The 20,614-nt window shown below is 43.3% G+C and overlaps 1 long non-coding RNA gene across 2 annotated transcripts in view; it reads left to right on the forward strand.

Annotated features, from left to right (window-relative positions):
- LOC307197919 overlaps positions 1 to 20,614 on the forward strand; it is a 110,019-nt gene that overhangs the window by 13,914 nt on the left and 75,491 nt on the right. The window contains exons 2-3 of one of the 2 annotated variants that reach the window (XR_013831549.1): positions 5,599 to 5,654; positions 17,409 to 18,315. This is a non-coding gene — a long non-coding RNA (uncharacterized lncRNA). Of the gene's footprint in view, positions 1 to 5,598; positions 5,655 to 17,408; positions 18,316 to 20,614 lie in introns of those variants that run through there. The other variant, XR_013831548.1, reaches the window with a different exon arrangement.

The following is a 20,614-nucleotide window of genomic DNA, read 5'->3' on the forward strand; positions in this document are numbered from 1 at the left end:
AGAATGTTTAAGAGACAAGGGGAACCTTAATTTTCACTGTTTATATTTTTGTACTATTTTAAATTTTCCCAAGGGTGTGAGTAAGTTAAAAATTAGTTAATCTGGCGGTGGAGGGGTGGTGGTAAATATAATGAATCCAGAGTCATTTAGGCTCTAACTGGACATGTGGACATTGTTAAAACATTTTATTTTCCTTCAGCTGTGCTTCCCAGCACTTTACCAAAGCCTGTCTCATTTGCTTCTCACAATAAACAAGTGTGAGAAAGCATTTGTTGGCTACTTCAACAGACCGCACACGTGCCATCATTTCATTTAATTCTCATACACAACCTAAGAAATGGGCTTTAGTAAATAACCCCACTTCACTAGTGAGGAAACCAGAGGTTAGAGAGGTTGGCTGGGTTGCCTGGGGCCACGTGGCTGGTAAACAGTTTTTGGACCCTTTGCCAAGTGCTCTTTCTACTCAAGAATGCCTGGAAGAGCCTGGAACACACTGGAGAAGGAAAATGGAGGACAGAGAAACTGTCCAGGGGTTAGAGGGGCAATCCTGGAATAACATAGGGGCTTCCTGCCCCCTCTCCTCCCTAAGTGCAGGTCATGTCCTTAATGACCACTGAATGTCAATGCTTCTGCATTGCATGCCTTAGACCAGGGTTGGCAAACTTTTTCTGTAGAGGGCCTGACAGTAAATATTTTAAGCGTGTGGGCTGTGTCTTCTCAGTCAAACTTCTCAACTCTTCCTCACTGAAGCATAAAGTAGCCATAGACAGTAAATACATAAGTGGAAGGATGTGGCTGTGTTCCAATAGTACTTTATTTAGGACACGGAAATCTGAATTTCATACAATTTCCACATGTCATGAAATATTATTTTTTAAAGTTTTCAGCCATTTAAAAATGCAATAGTCATTCTTAGTTTTAGCTCATGAGCTGTACAAAAACACTGGACTAGATATGGCTCATTGGTTTCAGCCTGTCAACTTTTGCTTCAAACAGATACAAAAATAGATTAAGACAGTCACTGAGCAAAAGCTTATCAATTTGAAGTCAAAATTTATTTAGTTGCAAAATGGGAATAAAACTTAAACCAGCTAAATGGAAATAGGGGATTCATGAACTCATAACTGAGAAGCCCAGGGGGTTGGTATTCAGACATAGCTGGTTTAGGGGTTTGGATATTGAGCTTTTTTCTCTCCCTCCCTCCCTTCCTTCCTCCCTCCATCTCCTTCTTTCTCCTCCTTCCCCTCCTCTTCTTCCTTCTCTTCCCCCTTTGCCACAGGGGAAAAGACATTACGTACAGTGCAGCACTGGAAAGAATATAAGCTGACATCTCAGCAGAAATTATGGAGGCCCAAAACAGTGGAGCAACATTTTTTTTTTAATTGATGTATGATACTGTATCAGTTCAGGTGTGAATCATAGTTGTAGTGATTCACAATTTTTAAAGGTTATACTCCATTTATAGTTTGAAATATTGGCTATATTCCCCATGTTATACAATATATCCTTTTAGCTTATTTTATACCTAATAGTTTGTACCTCTTAATTCCCGCCCCCTTATTGCCCCTCCCCCTTCCCTCTCCCCACTGGTAACCACTAGTTTGTTCTCTGTGTCTGTTTCTTTTTTGTTATATTCACTAATTTGCTGTATTTTTTAGATGCCACATATAAGTGACAGCATATAGTATTTTTCCCTCTCTGTCTGACTTATTTCACTCAGTATAATGCCCTCCAGATTCATCCATTGTTGCAAATGGCAGATTTTCATTCTTTTTTACGGCTGAGGAGTATCCCTTTGTGTATATACACCACATCTTCTTCATCCATTCATCTGTTGGTGGACACTTAGGTTGATTCCATATCTTGGAAATTGTAACTAATACTACTATGAACATTGGAGTGTGTGTATCTTTTCAAATTAGTGGGTTTTTTTTTTCAGGTATATATCCAAGGTAGAATTGCTGAAACATATGGTAGTTCTATTTTTAGTTTTTTGAGAAACCTCCATACTCTTCTCCACAGTGGCTGCACCAATTTATCGATACATTCCCACCAACAGTATAAGAGGGTTCCCTTTTATCCACATCCTTGCCAGTATTTGTTATTTGTGTTCTTTTTGATGACAGCCATTCTGACAGGTGTGAGGTGATACCTCATTGTGGGTTTGATTTGTGTTTCCCTGATGGTTAGCGATGTTGAGCATCTTTTCACGTGCCTGTTGGCCATCTGCATTTCCTCTTTGGAAAAATGTCTATTCAGTTCTTTTGCCCATTTTTTAATCAGGTTGTTTGTTTCTTTGATGTTGAGTCGTATGAGCTACTTAAATATGTTGGATATTAACCCCTTATTGGTCACATCATTGGCAAACATTTTCTCCCATTCACTAGGTTGTCTTTTGTCGATGGTTTCCTTGGCTGTGCAAAAGCTTTTAAGTTTAATTAGGTCCCGTTTCTTTATTTTTGCTTTATTTCCTTTGCTTTAGGAGACAGATCCAAAAAAACATTTCTGCGATTTATGTCAAAGAGTGTTATGCCTATGTTTTCCTCTAGGAGTTTTATAGTATCTGGTCTTACATTTAGGTCTTTAATCCATTTTGAGTTTATTTTTATATACAGTGTTAGAGAATGTTCTAATTTCATTCTTTTACGTGTAGCTGTCCAGTTTTTAAAGGGCTAAGGACAACTAATAAATAACATCTTCTCAACCTAGAGTGTTCTGTACAGTTAAAACATACTTCGAAATTAAGAAACATAAATACTTTTTTAGACAGACGAAAACAGAGAATTCATATCCAACAGATATTCACTATCGAAAAAATGCCAAAGGACATTGTTCAGGCTTATAGGAAATGATACCCACCCTTAGCTGTTTAAAACAAATAATAAAGTATTGAAGGGTTTATAACATACATAGAAGTAAAATATATGACAGTGCAAGCACGGAGTGTTCTGGGAATAGATGGAATTACGTGGTTATAAGATATTCACATTGTTCATGAAGTAAAATATTATTTGAAGCTGTCTGTGCTAACTTTAAGATGAATATTATAATATCTAAAGCAACAGCTAAAATAATACAAAAGATATAGCCTAAAAAAGAAAGGATAAAAAGAATACTATAAAAATATTCAGTTAAACCAAGAGAAGATAGGAAAGTAGTAAGAGAACAACAAAGAATAAATGCAGCAAATAGAAAAAAAATGACAGAATAGTCAGCTTAAATCCAGCTATACTGACAACTATGTTAAAAGTTAGGGGCTTCCCTGGTGGCGCAGTGGTTGAGAGTCCGTCTGCCGATGCAGGGGACAGGGGTTCGTGCCCCGGTCCGGGAAGATCCCACATGCCGCAGAGTGGCTGGGCCCGTGAGCCATGGCCACTGAGCCTGCGCGTCCGGAGCCTGTGCTCTGCAATGGGAGAGACCACAACAGTGAGAGGCCCGCGTACCGTAAAAAAAAAAAAAAAAAAAAAAAAAAAAAAGTTAGTAGACTAAACATTCTATGTAGAAGACAGAGATTGTCAAATTTCAGGGGAAAAAAATCAAGACACAACTGTATGCTGTTTACTAGAAACATTCGAAAGTAGACAAGTTGAAAGTAAATAGGTAGGAAAAAAAACAGGCAAAAAGATAACAAGAAAATTACATTAATATCTTTAAGACAAGTAATATTGTCTTTAAGAAAAAATACTTTAAGACAAGTGATATTGCTGGAGACAATGAGGGCTATTTTATAATTATTCAAGTATCATTCATGAAGTAGATATAACTATTCTAAATGTTATGCAAATAACAAGAGATTGAGAAAATGTAAGTAAAAATTGTCAGAGAGATGAGAGAAATCGACGAATCCACACTCTTAGTTGGAGATTTTAACATTTCTCTCTCAGTAATTACTAGAAAAGTGAAGAACAAACCTATAAGAACATACAACATTCACTCAACACTACCAATCACCTGGAGTATTCAAGTATACTTTGAGCGTTCACCAAGGTAGAGCAATGATGGGCCATAAGCAAGTCTCATAAATTTCAAAGGACTGAAACATACAGAATATGTTCTCTGACCAAAATAGTATGAACTAATAAAACAATGACATCTAGAATGTCCCAAAATGGTTGGAAATTAAGCAGAAGACCTCCAAATAATGCACGAGTCAAAGAATAAATCATAGGGGAAAATAGAAAGCAGATTAATGGAATGATAAGGAAAAAAAGCACCAAAATTATATGAATATAACACACATCAGTGGAGTAGAATGAAGGTCCAGAAATAGACCCCTCTTGTTGATTTTTGAGAAAGGTACCAAGGCAATTCAGTGGGGAAAGGAAAGTGTTTTCAGTAAGTAATGCTGAAACAACTGTATAGCTGTGTGCAGGGTGGGGTGGGGGAAGAATGAACCCTTGTTCCATATGATGATAATAATAATAATAGATTCTAGACCTAAAGGTAAAAGCCAGAACCATATAGCTTCCAGAAGAAACAATACTTTCACAACCTTGAGGTAGGTCAAGATTTTTAGGTAAAATAAAATGTGTAAAAAGCAAAAATTAAAAATAAAATAAATATTAAAAAGAAAAATACTCCAATTAGAATAGTGGGGAAATGACTTGAACAGACAATTCACAAAAGAGAATAAGTAAATGGCTAATAAGCACATGAAAGATGTTTAACATCATTAGTCATTAAGAAAATTCAGATTAAAACAAGATACAATTTCACATCCACTAGTAGGACTGAAGTTAAAATGACTGACAATGCTCAATGTTGGCAAAGATGTGGAGCAACTGGAATGCTCGTCCATTGCTGGTAGGCATGTAGAATAGTACTTTGAAGAACTTTTTGGCAGTTTTGTATAAAGTTGAATATACAACTCCTCTATAACCCAGCAATTCTGCCCCTAGGTATTTACCCAAGAAAAGTGAAAATATGTGTCTAGAAAAAGACCTGTACGAGAATGTTCATAATGGCCTTAGTTATAATAGCCCATAACTGGAAACAATGCAAATGTTCATTAACAGGTGAATGGCTGAACAAATAGCAGTGTATTCAAAACATGAAATGCTAATTGTCAGTAAAAAGGAATGAACTACTGCTAGTACAAAACATCACCAATGAATCACAAAAACGTCAGACACAAAAAAATACATGCTGTGTGTTTCCATTTATATGAGATCTAAGAATAAAGCTAAACTAATCTATATTGACAGAAATCAGAAAGTTCTTGCCTTTTTTTTAAGTTTTTTTTTTGATGTGGACCATTTTTAAAGTCTTTATTGAATTTGTTACAATATTGCTTCTGTTTTATGGTTTGGTTTTATGGCCAGCAGGCATGTGGGATCTTGGCTCCCCAGCCAGGGATCAAACCCTTGCCCCCTGCATTGGAAGGTGAAGTCTTAACCACTGGACCACCAGGGAAGTCCCTGAAAATTCTTGCCTTTTAAGGGATCAACTGAAGGTGATGAAAATGTTGCACATTATGTTTTGGGTGACAATTACATGAATGTATACGACTGACAAAATCATTGAGCTTGAGCTCTGTGCATATTATATTTATAAAGTAATCCTTGGTTACAAAAATATTTTAAAATGTCTATCCCCTAGGTGCTAAGTGGATAAAATTTAAGACAGAGATCGTGGAATTGATGGGAGGAGACAAGGTAGGAGACTGCTACAGTGGTACAAACCATTCAATAATGCAAACTCTGTGATATTCAGCTTTTCATCCTCCTTACCATTGGGGATAAGTTCAACCTCTCTGATGAAAGCAAAGGAAAAGAAGTCCATCACTGCTAAAAAAGCAACCCTTCAAAAATTGAGGTCCACCTCTTTTCAGCCCCTTCCCAGGCAGTGATGCTCTAAGTGTGGCCATACCCTGTACTCCCTTTTTTCACATTACAACTGTTTGCTTAGCTTATCCCACTTGTAATCACTAGAACGTGCCCATCCTGCAATTCCCTTTGTAATTTTTTTCTTCTTCCAATGTCTTCCTTGAATTTGACAACTTACCATTCATTCTCTTTTTACTCGTGAAACATAATGTATTTCCCACCTCTACTTCGGAGGGTGAGAGGAGGAGTGGTGAGGTCCCTGTCTCTGGGAGTTTTCAAGCAGAGACTGGTTAATGATATGCCCAGGGAGTTAAAAACAGGGAGAGTGAGGCACTTAAACAGGAGTCTAGACCAGCCAGGAGGGTCCTCATATAATCTATAATTTTAGGATAAGTCCTTGATAAATGTTAACACAGCCTAGTAAATAAAAAATATGGGTTAATTTATACTTAATTTAATTAGCTAAATTTAATTTTACCCTGTATGCACTTTTTAGGACTAGAGGATAGAATTTCATGCATGTTCATTCTGTGCAAAAAATTCTACAATTTTCTTTGATCATCTGCTAATTTTGCTGCTGTAACAATTAGCTGTTGCTCAGCTGTCCTAGCTTCCAGGCAGAATCTGATGCTGATTTTAATTACTTAATCCAAAACCAAGGCAAAGTGAAATACCCACTGAGTCCTATTCCAATTTGAGTTCATTTCGCGTGAAATCTATTGCTTACAGATTGGACTTTGCTCTTGGAATTAAGCATCACGCATTGTGGGGCATTTAAATATTAGTTTCCTTTTTTCTTCAATACTCCACTCACGGCCTTTCACAATTGTCATGATTAATTAGTTCAGCAGTCACAGCATACTCTCTAACATCGTGGTCCCTGTGACCCTCTCCAATGGTCCTCTCGCTTAAGCCACACCACCTCCAGTGTGGGTTTCTAAGGACAGTTCGGCTCAGCTGAAAGTCCCTTTCAATCCTCAGAACAAAGGCATCTGGGGCTCTTGGCTCTATCTTGTCGAGACAGCATGGTGGATGGTTCTTGCTTTATATCTTCCATCTTAGGTCCACTGTCTAACGCCACTTAAAGGATTGTTTTTAATCTTCTCAGGTAATTTAGATTAATGTAGACGTGAGAAGCAGAAACCAGACTTTATTTTACTTTTCGTTCTACCTACAGGCAAATCTAATGACCATGGGTGATGGTCTTGACTGGAGTTCAATACTAATCTGGCTTAATGGTTTTCTTTCATTTGCTTCACTCTTTAATTCAAGCTCTGGTTTAAAAATCAGAAAGAAAGTTTAGATGGCTTGATGCTGTGGAGTTGCAGCATCAACAAAGAGGGTCTGTTTTCGCTTTGTTTTCCTTCCTGCTGGCCACCTCTACATTATGCCAAGTGGGAGCCAATCATCAGACTCATTTCCTGAGCAAATTATGGCTAACAGGGAATAGGCGGCACGGAGAATTTTCGAAGATGTTCTGTTTTTGGATAACTTGCAAATATGCCCAAAGAAAGAGAGATCAAATTCTCTTCATTTTTTAAAACAAAAAGAAGTGGGAACACACATGGGTGATTTCATAATAAGTGTTTATCCTGGTTTAGAAATTAAAGTGTCCTCCTAATTAATGTCAGAAGGATCACCTTGATGTCAATTATCCGGATCATTGGAATCCCCCTAGAAGGCTACTTTTGGACTATGTCGGCTTTACAAAATTATTACCCTGGGAAGTCAAGCTAAGGGAAGAGAATGGGTGTTGTCACTGTTCATAAAGTGAAGTCATACATCTAGGCAGTGAGTGCACGTGCCTGCACCCACTGAATATTAAACATTTAGGGAGTCTGTTTAATCTCCATGATTGGGCACATCGTCCAGTGAAGCCAGGTAGAAAGTATTTGTCGATAATGGAGAGAGTGACTAAAACACGTGCAATGGGTGTGTAAACAGGAGGATGTCCTGCAGCTCACCACAGCTTCTGAATGTCTGTGTTCAGTCTGTGAGTGAGCTGGGTGAACAGAGCTAAGTGTCTCAGCTCCCAAACACAGGAGGCCAACTGATTTGGAGCGTCTTCTTCCCAGAGTTGTCCACTGTGCGAAGAGAAAGCTGTTTAATTCAGAATTATCCTTGTGGTCGTGAAGTTCAGGGCCCGGGCATGGCACCAGTTGGCCGTTCTACAAACATTAAGTGCTTACATAATATCCAGCCCAAGGTGAAGACGCGACCAAGGCCATGGTCCCCAGACCATCATTGCAGCAGAGTGGACAAGTGTGGAGACTGCCTCCAGAGGCTGTGCTCTGCTTGATGCCCCAGACATTCTGGTATAAGAGGCCCTGTCCCCACTCCCTCCCACAGCAGGTTTCTGAACTTCCCACACCACCTCCACTGATATCCTCACTCTCCATCCTGATCGCTACCTCTCTGCCAGTTGCCTTCTGGATTTTGTATGTTTTACCTCACTCCTAACACCATCTTTCCTTTTCTTTCCTCTTGCTCATTGTATCTTTACCTGTTTCTTTCTCTCTACCTGTTTTTCTCTTTCTTTGTCTATTAATTATGAAACAGACCCTGAAAGCTCCCTCTTCACACAGAAAACTGAGAGTTTGAGCTGATTTGAACGTTCTCCTCCCAAAATGAGACAGAACTGTGGATGCCCTGATGCCCTGCCTACCGTTTCAAAGGGCTTCTGAGAGGATCTACCGAGATCATGTGGGCATTTGGAATGTTGTCCAACCTTATGCAAATAAGGAAGTGTTAACATTAAAATGATCTAAACTGGATCGACATTCTCAAATTATTATTTTTTTCAATAAGCATGTATTGCTCCCTATTTTAGCCTAGCACTGCTCTCCAGGGGCAGGGGAGGGGTCCTAGGAGATGAATGAAGCAAGGAAGAGCCACTGTCCTTGCCCTCCTGAGACCGATCTAGTCAGACCATAAGCAGAATACCCCGAGATTGTGGTGGATGCCGTAAAGGAAGACACGAGGTGCTAGGATGAGGAAGATAGTGGGTATTTCATATCAGGTGGTCTCTTAGTCCACTCGGCTGCCATTCAAAATACCATAGACTGGGTGGCTTAAACAAAGTAAATTTATTTTCCCCTAGTTCTGGAGGTTTGAAATTCAAGATCAGGATGCCAGCAGGGTTGGTTCCTGGGTAGATCTCTCTTCCTGGCTCGTAGACAACCTCCTTCTCCCTGTGTGTTCATGTGGCATTTCTTCGGTTTATGTACATGGAGAGAGAAAGAGAGAAATCTCTCTTCCTCTTCTGAGGCCACCAATCCTATCAGATTAGGACCCCATCTTTAAGACCTTATTTAACCTGAATTACTGTATTAGTCAGAATAGGAATCAATAAGAGATAGATAGATAGATGCTCTAGTATATATAGATATGTAAAGAGATTTATTATAAGGAATTGACTCACATGATTATGGAGGCTGAGAAGTCCTCTAATCTTTCATCAGCAAGCTGGAGACCCAGGAAAGCCAGTGGTTAGTCCCAGTCCAAGTCTGATGGCCTGAGAATCCGTGGAGCCAATGGTTTAAATCCCAGTCTGAGTCCACGGGTAGGAGAAGACCGATCTCCCAGCCCACTCAGAGAGAGCAAACTCCCCCTTTGTTTACAACAGTCCATAGCAGGTGGTCAAGAAAAGACTGTATGAGCAGGTGATATTTATAGCGAGACTTGGAGAATGGAAGGGACACTGTCATTTGAAACTCTGGGGAAAGCCCACTGCAGAGAGAGAAACAGTAGGCAAGCAGATGGAGAAAATGCTGGAGAAATTGGTTGTAGGGATTAATATCCAGCGATCTATTTCGGGTGTAAATTTGAGCTTCACGTGACATCCACATGTATAGATCAGTTAAACAGTTGAATAAAAGAGCAGAAAATTCCACAGTAAGTCAAACTGTTCATTCCCTCCTAAAGCACATTCATCACAGATACCCAAGGTAAATGTATGTGGCTGCCTCGTCTGGGTCATTGCCATAATGCTTGGCTGGTGTAGAACAAGCCACCTTGGTGTGGGGCAACATGGAGAACAAGCTGGGAGGCACACCTGGGCACCCAGGTGGAATGTCGGCACCAGCGTTTGGGATTTTTTTTTCAAGGCCATGCACGTGGCTTACCAGAGGACATGTGTTTGGCGTTTCATTAGAGAACACAGTCAAAACAAAGTCTTCCTGTCTGGGAAGCCAGAGTCCTGGACAGGTGTTTCCTGGGCATCCCCAGTGGCCAGTTGTGCATCGGAAAATACTGCTGTGGGCTTCCCTGGTGGCGCAGTGGTTGAGAGTTTGCCTGCCAATGCAGGGGACACGGGTTCAAGCCCTGGTCTGGGAGGATCCCACATGCCGTGGAGCAACTTGGCCCGTGAGCCACAACTACTGAGCCTGCACATCTGGAGCCTGTGCTCCGCAACGAGAGGCCGCAACAGTGAGAGGCCCGCGCACCGCGATGAAGAGTGGACCCCGCTCGCTGCAACTGGAGAAAGCCCTCGCACAGAAACGAAGACCCAACACAGCCAAAAATAATAAATAAATTAATTAAAAAAAACTGACGCAGCCACAGATAAAATAAATTTTTTAAAGAAGAAAATACTGCTGTCACCATCTGAGTCTGTTTCACTAAGTCCACGGCACCTGGAATTGCCTCCTTTTTCTTCCTCAGACACCAGGTTTTTAATACCCTGTAATCCAGTCTGCCTCCTTACTGCACATAGCTGCTTAGGTGAATCAGCTGAAGGCTCATGCCTCCCAGAGCATGATTCAGGGAGACCGGAGGGGAGGCTTCCAAACTCCATTCACCGTCTCACCCCTCACCTGGAGCAGGGGTTTCAGGAAGGGTCCGCCCCTTTCCTCTCTCAGTGTTGGACAGTCCCATGTTGAGGAAGCACCCATGTTGTGACAATAGATGGAATATAAACAGAACTCATCCAGATTTTAATTGCTTTATTCCTCTCAACCAAACAAAACATGCCTAAGCCTTAACAGGCTGATAAGGGCCTCCAGGCACCGTCCTACAACTTGCGCATCAATTGTGGATTGCAGGCATTGGTGATCTTAGGTCTGTTCACGGCAAAGGCTCTATTATAGATCCAGGGATGAGGTTGCCGTGAGGGGAAGGGAAGGGGGAGGAGTGGAAAGAAATCCTTAGTACATTCTTGATAATGTGTCTTAATCTCCATGTGTTGAGGAAATACATCAATTTACAAACATGTTTGCATCAATGTGTTTTAATACAGCATCCCTGGGAGGATGGAAACTAGTAGCTAGAAATACATCATTTAAATAATATGAAAGTATCTGGGGACTTCTTCATGAGAGTGTTTCAAATATATGACCCAGCAAGAAGTGATTTCCCCAGCTTCCTATGACCCTTGTTCCTTAATGCTCCCCACTAGTCTATTATGAATTAATTCCATCTCTCATTCACTATGCAAGTAATGGAGAAGTAATGCAGTGTTTCCTAGGAGAAAACCAGGAGTCTCTAGGTACTTGAAAAATGCTAAAAATTGGGTATCTCTGAGCACATGGAATTATCATCTGAAAGAGATGATGGGTGATATATTATGAGATATTCATGAAAGTGGGAATTTGCCCTTTAATTATAAAGAAGAGACTTCTCAAGTTTTTACATATAAAGACCTTGGAAGTCATCACTTCAATCCTTCCAACAAGAAAAAGCTGGACAAACTGAAAATTAATGACTTTTCTTGGACCTGTCAGAGAACTGAGTTCCCAGGGTAAACCAGTGGTGGGGTTCAGGACACACCACCCAGAATCGGAATACAGCACTTTAGCATATTGAATATTTAAGGCTAAATGAATTTGAAGAAATGGCAGAAGCAGGAAGGTCACTCTGACCCCCTCCCCGCCTCGCCCTTCTCCCCTGGATCAGGTCACAAAACCCTCATGAGAGGTTCCCTCCCTATACCTGAGGAAAGGAGCATCCTTATCTCCAAAGACTAAGAACTTCGAGATGAATCCCAACAAACAGGCCCTTACCTCATACCCTTTGAGCCTTCACATCCCTCCACAGCTGTCTACCCTTCATCATACCTAGCACAAAGCTTCACTGGTCTGACTGTTTTAGGGTCTTCATTTCCTTATGAAGGCTCCTATGTCACGAAAACGTATATGAAGTAAATGTGTATACTTGTCTCCTGTCCATCTTCCTTGATCAGTTTAATTTTCAGACTCAGTTGGGGACGCCAAGAGGGTCGAAGAACACTTTTTCTTCTCCCACACCATCAGCCTGAAAGCTGAAAAGGCAGATGAATCCTGAGAGACTCAGCTGGGCTCTGCTCACTGGGAGACACGCTTAGATGGCAATTTTGACAAATAGCTGTTAGGTGAATGTGTGCTAGCTTGAGAGGGAGAAACTCCTGGACTTTATCTCCAGGAACACTCCCTGCCAGGTTCTCGAGGTGTAAATCCTAAAAAGGTCCCCTCCCAGTTCTCGCAGGGGGAGGGGAAGAATAATCCATGAAATACCCGAGGGTCGTAACAAAGGTCCACTCTACAAGGGAAAGACTCTGCCCCAGACTCATCCCCACAGGGATAAGCCCTTCTACCTTCCAGTGTCACCTGATAGAGAAGAAACAGGCACAGGGGCAGGCTTCAAGGAAGGGGTTGGGAATGCTGTAGCCAGAGAAGAAAGTGCAGTAGAAACACTTTCTGAAGTGCCAGACGCACAGACCCACTAAAAGACTGGGATTTACCTGAAGACTGTAGGACACTCCCACCAGCCCCACATCTCCACAGTGCCAACAGGGCTCCAGTGTAATAGCTGGGGTACAGCTTCAGGAGCCGCAAGACACAGGCTGTCCTTGAGGAGGAGGATTTAGAGAAATTCAAAATCAAGAGAGCAGACAAAAACAAGGACACTTAGAGAAATTTGCAGCCTTCCACATCTATGGCTACTGCAGACGTGAAACACAGCCTGACTGAGGCAGATGACATAAACCCTCACCCTAAAGCCTGTTTACCTGACTTCCTACTCCCAGTCTCTCTTACCTCATTATCAGGCCAGGAATTTAAAACAACTCTGGTTAATATGTTACCGTCTCTAATAGAAAAAGTAGACACCATGCAAGAGCAGATTGGCAATGTAAACAGAGAGATGGAAACACTAAGAAAGGATCAAAAGGAAACACTAAAAATTTTAAAGCTAAAAAGAAAAAAAAATGGAGAATGCCTTTGATGGATAGAGCTGAGGAAGGAATCAGGGAACTTGAAAATACATTGATAGAAACTTCCCACACTGAAAAGACAAAAAGAATGAACAAAAAAAACCCCAGAACAGAATAGCTAAGAACTGTGGGAAAACATCAAAAGTTTTGACATATGCATTATTGGAATACCTGGAAAAGAGAGAACAGAGCAGAAGAATTTGAAGTAATAATGGCTAAGAACTTTCCAAAATAAATGACAAACACCAAACTGAGATACAGAGAATTGATAAATACCAAAAAATCCCTACACCTAGCCATAGACAAACAGAAAGTCTTGAAACAAAACAGAGCGGAAAGAGGAGGGAAAACAAAAGACAAAACCCTTACGTATAAGAGAGCAAGAGTAAGGGTCACAGTGGGCTTCTCATCAGAAACCATGCTGGGAGAGAAGGAAATGAAATGTCTAGTGTTAAAAGAAAAAAAAACTTTCTATATCCAGAAAAATTGTCCTTCGGAAATAAAGGAGAAATAAGTCTCCCACAAACAAGAACGGAGGAAATCTGTCACCAGTAGACCAGCCCCACAAGTAATGTTAAAAGTTATTCAGGCAGGGCTTCCCTGGTGGCGCAGTGGTTGAGAGTCCGCCTGCCGATGCAGGGGACGCGGGTTCGTGCCCCGGTCCGGGAGGATGCCACATGCCGCGGAGCAGCTGGGCCTGTGAGCCATGGCCGCTGAGCCTGCGCGTCCGGAGCCTGTGCTCCACAACGGGAGAGGCCACAAAAGTGAGAGGCCCACATACTGCAAAAAAAAAAAAAAAAAAGTTATTCAGACAGAAGGAAGATGGAAGAGACCAGAAACATGAATCTATGTAAAGAAAGGAAAAGCATCAAGAAGGAATCAATGAAAGTAAAATCTTCTATCTTTCTATTACATTGATCTGCAAAAGATGACTGTTAAAGCAATAATGTGAACAGCGTGCTGGGTGATTGTGGCCCCTGGGGAAGTGAAGTGAATGGCAGGGATGATGTCACCGGAGTGTGAGGGAGGAACCGGACGTAAGGAATCTGTGCTGTCTGTGGAGCGGGGCAGTGTCATTTGAAGGTGGACTTGGATTCAATAATTATCAAGGACAAGGGTTCCTGATGCTGTGAGTGGATGAACCAAGAAGGCAGAGTTATTCAGAGCTCAGCTCTGAAGCCAAAGACATGTGAGTTCCCACCCCACTGTGCTATTCATCAACCACAGCAGCTTAAAGAGTTTTTACCTCCTGGGGCTTCCCTGGTGGCGCAGTGGTTGAGAGTCCGCCTGCCGATGCAGGGGACGCGGGTTCGCGCCCCGGTCCGAGAAGATACAACATGCCACGGAGCGGCGGGGCCCATGAGCTATGGCCGCTGAGCCTGTGCGTCCAGAGCCTGTGCTCCACAACAGGAGAGGCCGCAACAGCGAGAGGCCCACGTACCGCAAAAAAAAAAAAAAAAGTTTTTACCCTCTTTTACCCTCAGATGCCTCATCTCAGAAATTTAGCTATCAATAGCTCCTTTATAAGGTTGCTCTGAAGACTGAGATAATGCAAGCTAAGTGGTTAGCAGAACACCTGGCACATGGTAAATTTTCTATGGATAGAAGGAGCAGCACTTCTCAAATTGTGGTCCCCAGACCATCAGCATCACCTGGGAACATGTTAGAAATGCAAATTCTCAGCCCTCACCCCAGACCAAATGAATCAGAAACTCTGGGGGTGGGCCCAGTAATCTGTGGCTTAACAAGTCTTGCAGGTGATGCTGATTCTTGCTAAAGTATAACCGCTGCCTTAGAGGACTGAGAAATTACTAGTGATGCCAAACACTGACAAGGGCTTCCTGGCTTGGAAACCCTGATCCACAGACTTCCTTCAAATCAAGCTCTAACATCTCCAAGTAGTTCAGACAACAGCATTTTGAAACATGTGTGTTCTGGTCATTCTTGAGCACCCTTTACTTTCTCAGATGCAGCTCAAAGTTTGGCACATAGTAGATTGCTAACAACTGCCTATCAAATGAGTGAATCAGTTAATAAAATGAACCCTGTACAGGCATCCCCAAGGATCACAGCTCTTTCCGTCGACTTTGCTGACCCAGCAAGGAAGGGAGGAGATCCGGAGGCATCCTTTCAGCCTACTCTGTATGATGTCTCCTTCCTGTGAACCTAGTGACGGGGATCATGGGTTTGACTCCCCAGCACAGGGCTGAGGGGATCTGACCCAGTCTCCTGTTTCAAACCAGGACCGAAAGGCCATGTGATTCACTTCATTGATGATTCAGGGACAGAAGGAAACTAGAACTAAGTTTCCAGTTTTTCAGTTCTTGGTTCTACTCAACAAGCTTCCAGATGTTGAGGTCTCATGATGGAATTATTTCCTCAATTCATACTTCTGGTTTATTCATTTCTGGTTTCGTCATAAGGTTCGATTCGGCCTCTGCTGCGTGCACGGTGCTGTGCTGGACAGTGTCAGGGGTTAAGAGAGAGCCTCTCCGTCCCCATCCCCCTCCCCAGAGCTGGGTCTCTGGCAAGGGCAGAGAAAGGGCATAGGCAGCCTCGTGAAGAAGTGGAGTGTGGAACAGTCATGTCCGGACAAAGGCACGTGTGTGATGCTGGGACTGATTCACAGACAGGAAGGCTGTTCCAACAGCAGGAGGCCAGGGGCAGCTTCCTGCAGGAGCTGGGGAGGAGAGCAGCTGCCATGGGGGGTCTCCCTGGAGATCCGATGCTTCTGCCCTCTTCAGGGGACTGGAATGTACCACCTGACTGTTCTACAAAGGAATGGAAGTTAAAGCAGGCAACAGGTCCCTTTTGCCTCTTAAACTAACATTAAAATGTATTTAGTGGAAATACCTAGTGCTGGCAACAGTGTAATGAAATTGGCATTCTTGTGTATCTCTGGAAGCATCTGGTAAACCAGCAAATGGGAATAATAAATAATGATAATATCTGAATTGGAAAGTACCAGTTAACACACCTGAGGAGCTATTATAAATTTTTGTGTATTGGGCTCTGCAGTCAGACATGTGGAAATCTGTCCTAACGGATGTTGTTTTAAATAGAAAGGGAATGCTATTTACCACTGCATTCGTCTGCAAACAAGTGGAATCAAAATAGATGTCAAATGGTTATGTAAATTGATTCTAATGATGCAGCGGTTAGTGGCCTTTAAATTTTTTTCTGAAGAAATTCAGCCACCTGCAAATAAAAATCTTAAGCTATGTTAAAAATCATGACTCAAATTTTACTAATTATGTTTGCAAATATCTAATAAATAGTAAACATTGGGGAAAAAATACCAGAAGGAATTACAGCAAAATAAGAGTGCTCTCTTTAAGATGGAGGATCGTGGCTGTTTATTCTTTATTTTCTCTAGTTTCTAAATGCTCTAAGATTTTATTGTATATAATACTTAACAGAATAGAAAATACTAGAGCAAGAGAGAGGAGAGTGGAAGATCGCCTCCTTCTGGTTGAGGGGGGAATACAAGTAGTCACAGGGCTTTCTCATTCTCAGTTGCATTAGCAATTACGAGACTATCTTCCTTCTTCCTTTTCTTGTGCTGAAAAATAGTCTCCAAGGGAACTGAAGCAGCGGGTGTGGGTGAGGGGGGACTGTCTGACCAGATGTCAGTAAAGAGAAAAAAGGAACAGGATGGATTTCTGAAGTTTGCGCTTGAGACTGAATCGTAGCAAACAGAAACCTGGGTGTGTGGGCGGTGGGGCAGGGAAGCACTCGCCCTGGGTTCACGCTTTTCCGGCCACATTCTGTTGAGCCCCCAACGTCTGACACTGTTGGAAGGGATGCCCCAATCTTCCCATTTCCATTTCAAACAGAAAAGCTCTTTTTGTTTTCTGTACTCATGGTTTTTCCTTCCTCATATAATTTTGGTTGCTCAAAGCTTAAAGATATTTGAAAACTTCTACTTAATTTTATAACTAAACATAATATTATTTCTCATTTACTTAATAAGTATTTTAATATTTATTTTCCAGTTACTTTAATAACTATTGTAATAAGAAATTATAGCTTGGAGTTAGATTAAGCAGTTTCTTTCTCTGTTAACTATCAGTATGTCATTAAAAGCTAGCTATACCTCACCACAGATGATTAAGAACCTGCCATCCCATGAGCCTCCTTGCTCCACAATGCCAGGGACTCTCTCTGCCTTGATCCCTGCTCTGTGCCCAGAGTATCTTTCACATAGTAGGTGTTGAACAAAGTGTACTTTTGAAAGAGTGAATGCTGCCACTTGGTGGCAGCGTACCCAAACTTCATGCCTAGCATTTTGATTACTTAATGAAATTCATGAAAAATTGAATCAGAAAACCTAAGACATGAATCTTGGTGATAATCATCTCATTTTCCTCATTTTGCTCTTTTGTTTCCCTACCCAGCACAGATTGGAGACATCTAGGTTCACTCTGCTCCACATCTGCTCGCACCCGTCCTCATGGCACACAGGTGCTGCTGATCAGTGGGTAACAGGGCTTGGCCCTCTGGAGGAAAGAATCTTCTGTGCCATCTTAGAACTCACTAGAGCACTGCATTCAGCAAATCCTGGTCCCACCTGTCCCCAGGGCACTTGAAAGGTTATGTCTGTGACCATCAACTCCTTAGCAACTGCTGGTCTCCCCTCCCGCCATCCCCCGTGTTTCTGCCCTGGCACCAGGTACCTGCAGGCACACTGGGCAGCACCATTGAGTTAGCCTAGTCTGGGGGGAAGGAGCATTCTCAAACGCGAGAGACAGCTGTTTGCTCATGAACCAGAGAAGTGTTAAATTATTTAAGGCAAAGCAATAAAGGATGTGGTCTTACACTCTGATGTGCTGCCTGATTGGTAGATTCATACGACATCGCACTGGATTATGGAGCCATGTTACTCTGATTGGTAATATTATGCTATCTTAATTCAGTTTATATAATTATTTAAGTTTAATTTTTAGGGCTCCTGTCAAATATTAACATTGTATTAGGTAGAGGACATAACTAATTGGGGCGCACATGCCCACACACGCCGAGGGCCTTGACTGCTTGTACAGTGCAGGGCAATTACTGTAACGGGAGCAGCGCTTACTCTGCCCCTGTGAAACCCGTTAAAGTGACAGTTGCTGACTCTGAGCTCCTCAGGAATGTGGCCATGCTGCCTTCACAGACGTGACTCATTGTTGGTGCTCAGTCAGCGCGGGTTGACTTGACTTGGAGCAGAACGGGGACAAAGGGAAGTCCAGGGCCTGAGAGATCATGTTTGCTGGCATCCTAGCTCTTTCACTGCACTGCGCCTCCCAGGCTGACCTCACGCACCGTGGAGAGGGTGTCTGCCTGCTCTGAGCACTGGGATTGCCTGCCTCCCAGGTCCCTCTCCAGGTGACTGCCATCTCCTGAGGTCTCCATTCGTCTCCCGTGCAGTGGGGCTGCCGAGTCTGTTCTGCTGGGTTCAGAAGGCACTGAGGATAAAACATGTGAAGTGCCCAATGCCGTGTCTGGCAAACAGCAGACCCCCCCGCACGGGCATATGGGCATTATTGTTTTCATCACTACAGTGAGAGCCAGGCCCGTCTGCCACTTCTGGACACAAACTCCACTCCATGTGCTAGACTGGGGGTCTCATTAAAGTTGTCCCTGGAGACTCGCGGCCCACACACTAACCCCTCACCCCAGAAAAGCCTCCCACTCTGTAAAGTGTGACCACCCACCCACACACTCTTCCATCCAGCCAATGCAGACCAGTGCCTACTGCCTGTGAGGCACAGCAATCTAGTGAGAAAGGAAATGCACCTGCAGAATAAGTCTCTGTTCTAGATTCTTTAAGGAGGTTAAATAACCAAACATGCTGGGAGTTCAGTACAGAGAGAACCCTGGGCCATGCCAGCCATCACACTGCGTGTTAAGAGAGTGCCAGACTCTGACCCCAAGTTTCTTTTTTTTCGTATTGGATAGACTCACTGTGCTATACAATATATCCTTGTTGCTTATTTATTTATTTGGCCATGCTGCGCAGCTTGTGGGATCTTAGTTCCCCAACCAGCGATCAAACCCAGGCCCACGGCAGTGAGAGTGCCGAATCTTAACAACTGGACCATCAGGGAATTCCCCCGACCCCGAGTTTCTGATCCAGAAGGTCTGGGGTGCAGCCTGGAACATGCTGCATGTTCACAAGCAACTCAGCTATTTCTGATTCAGGTGTTCTGAGGACCAGGGCACGACTGTGAGCTCCTCATGAGCTGAAGCCACCCTAGAACTGATTCCATCACCCCACAAAGCGAGTGTGTGTACACAGCAGGTGCTCAGCCTTCGATCTGTGGGATCTGTGGGATGGAGAGAAGGCACCATGAGGAAGCCTGGAAGGATGGAGCAGCTTCTGGAAGAGGAGTGGGATGAGAGAGGAGCAGGGGAGAAACACGGGGCGTGGGCATTCCTGCTGGAAACAGTGGGAGAGGGCTCAGAGAAGTGCTTTCTCTGGTGTGAAGGGTCCTTCCGAGGAAGCCAGGATTATAATGGTCTCATTACTAGACTGGAACTTCCCAACCAATAAACCTGCCTCAGCCCCTGAGGACAAGGGGCACTACAGCTAACAGTTCTTATTGCACATTAAATATTAAACAAGATTTCCTCTTGGGCAGACATTTGTGATCATTACCCTGCTCTGTCTACCACATCACAAAATCCCTCAAGCAAGCGAGAAACCTGGGTCTGGGAAAGAGCCTCTCAAGTTAAGCTCAGGGACACCTCTGCTCACCAGTGGCCAAACCCCAAATGAAGTTGGATCCATGGTGTCTTCTGCAGTCTGGATGTCCTGCCTGAATTGCTCCATGAGACCAGGGCCAGAGGAAATGACATCTGTGGACCCCAGGAAAGTAGTTGTCCCACTTTTGCCTCTAAAAAAAGCACCAGTGCCTTTTTGCCCAAGAGGGTGGGCTGGCCTCCGATTCCTCAGTGTCAGCATCCTCCAGCCCCTCATCCCCACCAGCAGGCATGCAGGCTCTCTGCCCTTCCTCCCTGCTTGCTGGCTTCCTTCCTCTCACTCCTGGAGGCTGGGCATTCCTTTCTGTTCTGGCCACTTGACCCAGCTACAGATGCTTCCCACCTGGACAAGGGAAGGAGCCTCGCTCGTGTGATGACCCCCAAGCCAACCCCCCACTCGCTCACCTTGCCCAAAGCAGTGCTTTGCCGACGAGTTGCCCTCAGCTGCCCAGGGGGCTCCATCCAGGGGTCCTAGGGGCCTCCGTTGACTCTGAACTCAGTGTGTCCCCTTTGTCACAGGGTACTCATTGTTAGATTTCAGATTGTTTTTCACTTTTTTTGGATAAAGTTCTATTTGAAGGCAGAACTTGGGGGCCAGCCTTTGAAATGTACCAGGATAAAGCTCAACCCCCCTCACCTGGCATTTAGAACCCCCAGAGCCTCACCACAACCCCCCACATGATCTGCCTCAGGATCAGCTGGTCACACCGTCCCCCAGCACGCCTTGGCTCTCGTCCTACTGTGCCTGTACTCACATGACCCCATTCATCTGGTCCAAGTGACCTTTTGAAATGATGTGACAGACCAGGTCACCTCCCATATACTAAATCACTCCAGTATTTGGCCAGGTGACCAGGGT

This window comes from Stenella coeruleoalba (assembly GCF_951394435.1).
Source record: "Stenella coeruleoalba genome assembly, chromosome: 15".
NCBI classification, from domain to species: Eukaryota; Metazoa; Chordata; class Mammalia; order Artiodactyla; family Delphinidae; genus Stenella; species Stenella coeruleoalba.